Genomic DNA, 8,000 nt, shown 5'->3' on the forward strand with positions numbered 1-8,000 from the left:
TTTGATCAAGCATAATATACTCAGTTGCACTTTGTGCCATCTCTTCTATAAATAGTCCTAGGGCTTCAGCCAGGTTGCCCAACTTTGACTCTAAGCCCCGCCCATCTGCCCCACACTTGCCACACTCAAGATGGCGTTTGTAAATCCCACCGCTGCGCTCAAATGACCGTGGGGAGGGGCGGGGTCGATAATAGCGCATGCGCGTTGTGGGGGTGTTTGCTAACAGCGCATGCGCGTTGTGGGCGGGTGCAGCGAATGGCGCATGCGCGTTGTCAGTGGTCGCCGATAATGGCGCATGCGCGTTGTTGGAGGGAGAGAAGGTGCTGGTCACGTGGTGTAGCCACCGGGGAAGCAGCGGCTCGAGCGGCCGAATGGAGCGCGGCCGCGGTTTGAAAGCGGCGCCGGTTGGCGCGGCCTGAAGCCCGGAGCGAGCGGCCAGAGACAGGTCTCGACATCACCGATATATCATCAGAGAAAGCCGCCCAGGGAGGGGGGAAGCGTCTACCTGAAGAGAGAGAGAGAGAGAGAGAGAGAGAGAGAGAGAGAGAGTGTGTGTGTGTGTATAACTGCAAGGGCTTTGGCAACATAAGATGTACCTTATCATGCCAATAAAGCGATTTGTATTGTATTATTATTGGTGGGCGGCCCGAGGCAGGTCTCTACATCACCAATATATCATCACATAAACCCACCCGGGCCCAGGGAGGGCAACTGGGCAGCACTCGCGTTAGCGAGAAATATTAGTGAGAGGTCAGAGAAGAGAGAGAGGGGGGGGGGTCAGAGAAGAGAGAGAGGGGGGGGTCAGAGAAGAGAGAGAGGGGGGGGTCAGAGAAGAGAGAGAGGGGGGGGTCAGAGAAGAGAGAGAGGGGGGGGGTCAGAGAAGAGAGAGAGGGGGGGGGTCAGAGAAGAGAGAGAGGGGGGGGTCAGAGAAGAGAGAGAGGGGGGGGGTCAGAGAAGAGAGAGAGGGGGGGGGTCAGAGAAGAGAGAGAGGGGGGGGTCAGAGAAGAGAGAGAGGGGGGGGTCAGAGAAGAGAGAGAGGGGGGGGTCAGAGAAGAGAGAGAGGGGGGGGTCAGAGAAGAGAGAGAGGGGGGGGTCAGAGAAGAGAGAGAGGGGGGGGTCAGAGAAGAGAGAGAGGGGGGGGTCAGAGAAGAGAGAGAGGGGGGGGTCAGAAGAGAGAGAGGGGGGGTCAGAAGAGAGAGAGGGGGGGTCAGAGAAGAGAGAGAGGGGGGGTCAGAGAAGAGAGAGAGGGGGGGTCAGAGAAGAGAGAGAGGGGGGGTCAGAGAAGAGAGAGAGGGGGGTCAGAGAAGAGAGAGAGGGGGGTCAGAGAAGAGAGAGAGGGGGGGTCAGAAGAGAGAGAGGGGGGGTCAGAGAAGAGAGAGGGGGGGGTCAGAGAAGAGAGAGGGGGGGGGGGTCAGAGAAGAGAGGGGGGGGGTCAGAGAAGAGAGAGAGGGGGGGTCAGAGAAGAGAGAGAGGGGGAGGTCAGAGAAGAGAGAGAGGGGGGGGTCAGAAGAGAGAGAGGGGGGTCAGAAGAGAGAGAGGGGGGTCAGAAGAGAGAGAGGGGGGTCAGAAGAGAGAGAGGGGGGGGTCAGAAGAGAGAGGGGGGTCAGAGAAGAGAGAGGGGGGGTCAGAGAAGAGAGAGAGGGGGGGTCAGAGAAGAGAGAGAGGGGGGTCAGAGAAGAGAGAGAGGGGGGGTCAGAGAAGAGAGAGAGGGGGGGTCAGAGAAGAGAGAGAGGGGGGTCAGAGAAGAGAGAGAGGGGGGTCAGAGAAGAGAGAGAGGGGGGTCAGAGAAGAGAGAGAGGGGGGGTCAGAGAAGAGAGAGAGGGGGGTCAGAGAAGAGAGAGAGGGGGGTCAGAGAAGAGAGAGAGGGGGGGTCAGAGAAGAGAGAGGGGGGGGTCAGAGAAGAGAGAGGGGGGGGGGTCAGAGAAGAGAGGGGGGGGGTCAGAGAAGAGAGAGAGGGGGGGTCAGAGAAGAGAGAGAGGGGGAGGTCAGAGAAGAGAGAGAGGGGGGGGTCAGAAGAGAGAGAGGGGGGGTCAGAAGAGAGAGAGGGGGGTCAGAAGAGAGAGAGGGGGGTCAGAAGAGAGAGAGGGGGGGGTCAGAAGAGAGAGGGGGGTCAGAGAAGAGAGAGGGGGGGTCAGAGAAGAGAGAGAGGGGGGGTCAGAGAAGAGAGAGAGGGGGGTCAGAGAAGAGAGAGAGGGGGGGGTCAGAGAAGAGAGAGAGGGGGGGTCAGAGAAGAGAGAGAGGGGGGTCAGAGAAGAGAGAGAGGGGGGTCAGAGAAGAGAGAGAGGGGGGTCAGAGAAGAGAGAGAGGGGGGGTCAGAGAAGAGAGAGAGGGGGGTCAGAGAAGAGAGAGAGGGGGGTCAGAGAAGAGAGAGAGGGGGGGTCAGAGAAGAGAGGGGGGGTCAGAGAAGAGAGAGAGGGGGGTCAGAGAAGAGAGAGAGGGGGGGTCAGAGAAGAGAGAGAGGGGGGGTCAGAGAAGAGAGAGAGGGGGGGTCAGAGAAGAGAGAGAGGGGGGGTCAGAGAAGAGAGAGAGGGGGGGGTCAGAGAAGAGAGAGAGGGGGGGTCAGAGAAGAGAGAGAGGGGGGGTCAGAGAAGAGAGAGAGGGGGGGGTCAGAGAAGAGAGAGAGGGGGGGGTCAGAGAAGAGAGAGAGGGGGGGTCAGAGAAGAGAGAGGGGGGTCAGAGAAGAGAGAGGGGTCAGAGAAGAGAGAGGGGGGGGTCAGAGAAGAGAGAGAGGGGGTCAGAGAAGAGAGAGGGGGGGTCAGAGAAGAGAGGGGGGGGTCAGAGAAGAGAGGGGGGGTCAGAGAAGAGAGGGGGGGGTCAGAGAAGAGAGGGGGGGGTCAGAAGAGGGGGGGGTCAGAGAAGAGAGGGGGGGTCAGAGAAGAGAGGGGGGGTCAGAGAAGAGAGGGGGGGTCAGAGAAGAGAGGGGGGGGTCAGAGAAGAGAGGGGGGGGTCAGAAGAGGGGGGGGTCAGAAGAGGGGGGGGGTCAGAAGAGGGGGGGGTCAGAGAAGAGAGGGGGGTCAGAGAAGAGAGGGGAGGGGGGGGTCAGAGAAGAGAGGGGGGAGGGGGGTCAGAAGAGGGAGGGGGGTCAGAGAAGAGGGAGGGGGGGTCAGAAGAGAAGGGGGGGTTAGAGAAGAGGGAGGGGGGTCAGAGAAGAGAGAGGGGGGAGGGGGGTCAGAAGAGAGAGGGGGGAGGGGGGTCAGAGGAGAGAGGGGGGAGGGGGGTCAGAGAAGAGAGAGGGGGAGGGGGTCAGAAGAGAGAGGGGGGAGGGGGGTCAGAGAAGCGAGAGGGGGGAGGGGGGTCAGAAGAGAGAGGGGGGAGGGGGGTCAGGGGGGAGGGGGGTCAGAAGAGAGGGGATAGGGGGGTCAGGGGGGAGGGGGGTCAGAGAAGGGAGGGGGGGAGGGGGGGGTCAGAAGAGAGGGGGGATGGGGGGTCAGAGGGGAGGGGGGTCAGAGGGGGGTCAGAAGAGAGGGGATAGGGGGGTCAGGGGGGAGAGGGGTCAGAGAAGGGAGGGGGGGGTCAGAAGAGGGGGAGGGGGGGGGTCAGAGAAGAGAGGGGGGGTCAGAGAAGAGAGGGGGAGGGGGTTCAGAGGGGAGGGGGTTCAGAGGGGAGGGGGGTCAGGGGGGATGGGGGGTCAGAGGGGAGGGGGGTCAGAAGAGAGGGGATAGGGGTGTCGGGGGGGAGGGGGGTAAGAGAAGAGAGGGGGGGTAAGAGAAGATAGATGGAGTAAGAGAAGAGAGGGGGCTAAGAGAAGAGAGGGGGGTAAGAGAAGAGAGGGTGGGGGGGTAAGTGAAGAGAGGGTGGGGGAGAAGAGGGGGTTGGGGGGGAAGAGGGGTTGGGGGGAAGAGAAGAGAGGGGGTGGGGGAGAAGAGAGGGGGTGGGGGGGAAGAGAGGGGGGTGGGGGGGAAGAGAGGGGGGTGGGGGGGAAGAGAAGAGAGGGGGGTGGGGGGGAAGAGAGGGGGGTGGGGGGGGAAGAGAGGGGTGGGGGGGAAGAGAAGAGAGGGGGGGAAGAGAGGGGGGTGGGGGGGAAGAGAGGGGGGTGGGGGGGAAGAGAAGAGAGGGGGGTGGGGGGGAAGAGAAGAGAGGGGGGTGGGGGGGAAGAGAAGAGAGGGGGGTGGGGGGGAAGAGAAGAGGGGGTGGGGGGGAAGAGAAGAGAGGGGGTGGGGGGGGAAGAGAGGAGAGGGGGGTGGGGGGGAAGAGAGGAGAGGGGGGTGGGGGGGAAGAGAAGAGGGGGGGTGGGGGGGGAGAGAGAGGGGGGTGGGGGGGAGGAGAGGGGGGTGGGGGGGAGGAGAGGGGGGTGGGGGGGAAGAGGAGAGGGGGGTGGGGGGAAGAGAGGGGGGGGGGAAGAGAAGAGAGGGGGGTGGGGGGGGAAGAGAAGAGAAGAGGGGGTGGGGGGGAAGAGAAGAGGGGGGGGAAGAGAGGGGGGTGGGGGGGAAGAGAAGAGAGGGGGGGGAAGAGAGGAGAGGGGGGTGGGGGGGAAGAGAGGAGAGGGGGGTGGGGGGGAAGAGAAGAGAGGGGGGTGGGGGGGAAGAGAAGAGAGGGGGGTGGGGGGGGAAGAGAGGAGACGGGGGTGGGGGGGAAGAGAGGAGAGGGGGGTGGGGGGGAAGAGAAGAGAGGGGGGTGGGGGGGAAGAGAAGAGAGGGGGGGAAGAGAGGGGGGTGGGGGGGAAGAGAAGAGAAGAGGGGGTGGGGGGGAAGAGAAGAGGGGGGGAAGAGAGGGGGGTGGGGGGGAAGAGAAGAGAGGGGGGGAAGAGAGGGGGGTGGGGGGGAAGAGAAGAGAGGGGGGTGGGGGGGAAGAGAAGAGAGGGGGTGGGGGGGAAGAGAGGAGAGGGGGGTGGGGGGGAAGAGAGGAGAGGGGGGTGGGGGGGAAGAGAAGAGAGGGGGGGAAGAGAGGGGGGTGGGGGGGAAGAGAAGAGAGGGGGGTGGGGGGGAAGAGAAGAGAGGGGGTGGGGGGGGAAGAGAGGAGACGGGGGTGGGGGGGAAGAGAGGAGAGGGGGGGTGGGGGGGAAGAGAAGAGAGGGGGGTGGGGGGGAAGAGAAGAGAGGGGGTGGGGGGGAAGAGAAGAGAGGGGGTGGGGGGGAAGAGAAGAGAGGGGGTGGGGGGGAAGAGAAGAGAGGGGGGTGGGGGGGAAGAGAAGAGGGGGTGGGGGGGAAGAGAGGGGGGTGGGGGGGAAGAGAAGAGAGGGTGGGGGGGAAGAGAAGAGAGGTTGGGGGGGGGAAGAGAAGAGGGGGGGAAGAGTGGGGGGTGGGGGGGGGAAGAGAAGAGAGGGGGGGAAGAGAGGGGGGTGGGGGGGGGGAAGAGAAGAGAGGGGGGGAAGTGTGAGGGAGGGGGGGAAGTGTGAGGGAGGGGGAAGTGTGAGGGAGGGGGGGGGAAGTGTGAGGGGGGGGAGAGTGTGGGGGGGGGAGAGTGTGAGGGAGAGGGGGGGAGAGTGTGAGGGAGAGTGGGGGTAGAGTGTGAGTGAGGGGGGGGAGAGTGGGAGGGAGAGGGGGGGGAAGTGTGAGGGGGGTAGAGTGTGAGGGGGAGGGGGTAGAGTGTGAGGGGGGAGAGTGTGAGGGGGGGAGAGTGTGAGGGGGGGAGAGTGAGGGGGGGGAGTGAGGGGGGGGAGAGTGTGAGGGGGGGGAGAGTGTGAGGGGGGGGGAGTGTGAGGGGGGGGAGAGTGTGAGGGAGAGGGGGGGGCAGAGTGTGGGGAGAGGGGGGGCAGAGTGTGAGGGAGAGGGGGGGGGGCGTGTGGGGGAGAGTGTGAGGGGAGGGGGGGGGAGTGTGAGGGAGGGGGGGGGAGTGTGAGGGAGGGGGGGGGGAGTGTGAGGGAGGGGGGGGGAGTGTGAGGGAGAGGGGGGAGTGTGAGGGAGAGGGGGGAGTGTGAGGGAGAGGGGGGTAGTGTGTATTTATAAACTCAGGGATATACCTGTTTATACACTGTATGAATGGAACCGCGATTATGTGTTCAACCATGAATGTATTTTGATGCTTTGGCAACATAGGATGTACCTTATCATGCCAATAAAGCGATTTGTATTGTATTGTATTGGGTGGGGGTGGGGGGGGAAGAGAAGAGGGGGTGGGGGGGAAGAGAAGAGAGGGGGGTGGGGGGGAAGAGAAGAGAGGGGGTGGGGGGGGAAGAGAGGAGAGGGGGGTGGGGGGAAGAGAGGAGAGGGGGGTGGGGGGGAAGAGAAGAGAGGGGGGTGGGGGGGAAGAGAAGAGGGGGTGGGGGGGAAGAGGGGGTGCGGGGGGAAGAGAGGGGGGTGGGGGGGAAGAGAGGGGGGTGGGGGGGAAGAGAGGGGGGTGGGGGGGAAGAGAAGAGAGGGTGGGGGGGAAGAGAAGAGAGGGTGGGGGGGAAGAGAAGAGGGGGGGAAGAGAGGGGGGTGGGGGGGAAGAGAAGAGAGGGGGGGGAAGAGAGGGGGGTGGGGGGGAAGAGAAGAGAGGGGGGTGGGGGGAAGAGAAGAGAGGGGTGGGGGGAAGAGAAGAGAGGGGTGGGGGGAAGAGAGAGGGTGGGGGGGGAAGAGAAGAGGGGGGGGAAGAGAAGAGGGGGGGGGAAGAGAGGGGGTGGGGGGGGAAGAGAGGGGGGTGGGGGGGGGGAAGAGAAGAGAGGGGGGGGAGAGAGGGGGGTGGGGGGGAAGAGAAGAGAGGGGGGTGGGGGGGAAGAGAAGAGAGGGGGGGTGGGGGGGGAAGAGAAGAGGGGGTGGGGGGAAGAGAAGAGAGGGGGGTGGGGGGGAAGAGAAGAGAGGGGGTGGGGGGGGAAGAGAAGAGAGGGGGTGGGGGGGAAGAGAGGAGAGGGGGGTGGGGGGGGAAGAGAAGAGAGGGGGGTGGGGGGGAAGAGAAGAGAGGGGGGTGGGGGGGAAGAGAAGAGAGGGGGGGTGGGGGGGAAGAGAAGAGAGGGGGGTGGGGGGGAAGTGAAGAGAGGGGGGTGGGGGGGAAGAGAAGAGAGGGGGGTGGGGGGGAAGAGAAGAGAGGGGGGGGAAGTGAGGGGGGTGGGGGGGAAGAGAAGAGAGGGGGGTGGGGGGGGAAGAGAAGAGGGGGGTGGGGGGAAGAGAAGAGAGGGGGGTGGGGGGGAAGAGAAGAGAGGGGGTGGGGGGGGAAGAGAGGAGAGGGGGGTGGGGGGAAGTGAGGAGAGGGGGGTGGGGGGGAAGAGAAGAGAGGGGGGTGGGGGGGGAAGAGAAGAGAGGGGGGTGGGGGGGGGAAAGAGAGGGGGGTGGGTGGGAAGGGAGGGGGGAGGGGGTGGGGAAGGGGGGTGGGGGGGAGAAGAGAGGGGGTGGGGAGGAGAAGAGAGGGGGTGAGGGGGTAGACAAGAGAGGGTGGGGGGGTAAGAGAGAGAGGGTGGGGGGTTAAGAGAGGAGGGGGGGATAAGAGAGGAGAGCAGGGGGGATAAGAGAGGAGAGCAGGGGGGTAAGAGAAACATAGAAGATAGGAGCAGGCCATTCGGCCCCTCGAGCCTGTTCCGCCATTCAATGAGATCATGGCTGATCATCCACATTCAGTACCCGGTCCCTGCCTTCTCTCCATACCCCTTGATCCCTTTAGCCTTAAGAAATATATCGAACTCCTTGAATATATTTAATGAATTGGCCTCTACTGCCTTCTGTGGTAGAGAATTCCACAGGTTCACCACTCTCTGGGTGAAGAAATTCCTCCTCATCTCTGTCCTAAATGGCTTACCCCTGAAGTGGTGGGGGGTGGTTAAGAGAAGTGGTGGGGTGGGGGGGGGGGGGGGTTTAAGAGAAGAGAGGGAGGGGGGTAAGAGCACTGTAGCTGCTGGTCTGCCAGTCTGGTTCACTATAGCCAGGCTAGACACTGGTGACGATGTCTGGGCAAATTTCAATCCCTCTGCCGAGGAGAGAGCTCTGTGCTTGGTTGCACTTGCATGGCTCCTCTCTTCGCTGTGTTTTTAAATAAAAAGGAAGGGAGGTGAAAAATAGTGCAATTAAGAAATTAAAGCAGAGATTGCTGCAGCAGGTCTGTCAGCTGCTGTTTTTCTGTAATGTTTCTCTTTTAGCTGTTTCGTTACTGAAG

General features: G+C 63.5%; 1 protein-coding gene across 3 annotated transcripts in view; it reads left to right on the plus strand.

Annotated features, from left to right (window-relative positions):
- The first annotated feature begins 294 nt into the window (after nucleotides 1–294).
- gnptab (N-acetylglucosamine-1-phosphate transferase subunits alpha and beta) overlaps nucleotides 295–8,000 on the plus strand; it is a 122,520-nt gene continuing 114,814 nt past the window's right edge. For all 3 annotated transcript variants that reach the window (XM_086009603.1, XM_086009604.1, XM_086009605.1), the window contains exon 1: nucleotides 295–445. The gene's annotated coding sequence lies outside the window, so the exon portion shown is untranslated. The remainder of the gene's footprint in view (nucleotides 446–8,000) is intronic.

Source organism: Somniosus microcephalus, chromosome 16, assembly GCF_052327205.1.
Source record: "Somniosus microcephalus isolate GS21.2 chromosome 16, FLI_Smic_1.0, whole genome shotgun sequence".
NCBI lineage: Eukaryota > Metazoa > Chordata > Chondrichthyes > Squaliformes > Somniosidae > Somniosus > Somniosus microcephalus.